The sequence below is a fragment of the Chrysochloris asiatica genome, unplaced genomic scaffold (genome assembly GCF_000296735.1).
Source record: "Chrysochloris asiatica unplaced genomic scaffold, ChrAsi1.0 scaffold00446, whole genome shotgun sequence".
Taxonomy (NCBI): domain Eukaryota; kingdom Metazoa; phylum Chordata; class Mammalia; order Afrosoricida; family Chrysochloridae; genus Chrysochloris; species Chrysochloris asiatica.
In genome coordinates, this window is record NW_006408964.1 from 118,960 (window position 1) to 120,792 (window position 1,833).

Genomic DNA, 1,833 nt, shown 5'->3' on the forward strand with positions numbered 1-1,833 from the left:
TGGATCCCACTGTTTCTACCCGCATTGTTTTTTTTTTTAAAACATGTTTTTCTCCATGTTTTGTTTTTTTAAGCCAGGTGTGGTTTTGTTTCCTAGAATCAACACTTGACTTTGAACCACTAGATCAGCAATTCAAGCCCAGCAGGCTGCTTCTTGGAAACCGGATAACAGGGTCTCTATAAGTCAAAAGCCACTGGATGGCCCTTACAAACAAGCAGCAATGGTTTTGTTTACTTTTAGTTCCTACTCTACTGATTTAAAAATGTCTTTTTCTCCCCCGCTCTTTGTCCCGTGGAGGGGTCATTTTCACTTTGAGGACTTGGACATGGGGTCCTGGTCTTCTGTGGTGCTGGTGGTTATGTGCTGTGGAGTTCTGCCCACTCAGAGATGATGCTCTACACAAATCCTCTCTCTGATATGACTCCAGCGTTCAAAAAACAAAACACTTTTATTTTTTAATTTATTTTTGGAGACAACGTATACATCAGAACATGCTCCCCACAGAACAATTTCTGCACACATTGCTTAATGGATCAGTAGATGGTCCCGCTTTATAACTGTCAGCATTTTCAAAGCTGAGTCCTTATAGAGGGGGGCGCATGGCACAGCGGGGAGGAGAGGGGCTATCCCAGACCAAGCACTGTCACCCCAATCTCTTGGTGGGTTGTGGCAGGCAGGGCCCAGCCGTCCAGGAGACGCATCCTGGTCCTCAGTAGAAGCGCCTAGTTCCTATTGTAGCTCAGGGTTTGTTAGGAAATGGCCTAGTAGGAACTGTAAATGCCCAACTGAACTACCTACCGCAGGGAGGCCTGGCAAGACCTAGCTTGCCACATGCAGACCGGGTTCTGCCTTTCTGGTATTCCACCTCTCGTAAGGAGAAGGTTTCCAAGGAGCGGCTGGTGAGTTTGAACGGCCAACCTTGCAGTTCAAATGAACCTTGCAGTCCAGAGCCATCAACCCACAGCACCACACAAAGGCATTTTCCCTTAAGCTAACCCTGGGCCCAGCACACCCTCTTCCAACCACAGAACCCCTGACATCACTCAAAACCCCCTCCAAGATAGGTTCCCGGGAGGTGGGAGCTGTATCTCTGAGGCTGAATCTGCACTTTAACCCAACTTCTGGGGAGAGAGTTGTTGGACGAAACTCAGGACGCACGGCTACAGCTGAATTGCAGATAAACAACGAATCGCTTCTTGGTGTAAGCACATGCCAAATACTTAAAACTAATAAAAAAATAAATGAAAATAAAAAAGGAACCCTGGTTGTGTATCAAAAACTCAGACGTAATCTGGGCGCTTTGCATGTTTGCCCTGTGTTGTGCCCTGTGTTGTGCCCTGTGTTGTGCCCTGTGTTGTGCCCTGTGTTGTGCTTGGTGCTTTGAGACCTGTAGCTCAGAATTTCCATGTGCAGCATTCGGAAGTTTCATCGCTTTACTTTCGTGAAGACACGTTTATCTGCGAAGAGCTACAGCCTCCCCGGGGCCGCGGAGGGCACACCCCAGCAAGTCCCCAGGGCCCCGCCCGCTTTTTGGCGTCCCCAGCGTCTCCACTGGAACCGGGAAACGATCTCGGAGGTGTTTCCATTCGCGGAACTGAGGCGCACGGGGGCGCGAGGGCGGGGAGGTCGGGGTCTCCCAAGTCTGCTGCGCACTCGGGCGCATTTCCTCGCCCTCGGTCATCTGGCTGCGCTCCAACCACACCGCCCCGCCCCCGCGCACCTCCTCCAGGGATCTCGGCTCCTCCCCGCCGCTCCACCCCGCCCGATCCGGGGGCGGAGCGCACGCTGACGGCGCCCCCCGCCTACCCGGCCGCTTCCGCCGCCCTCCTCCCG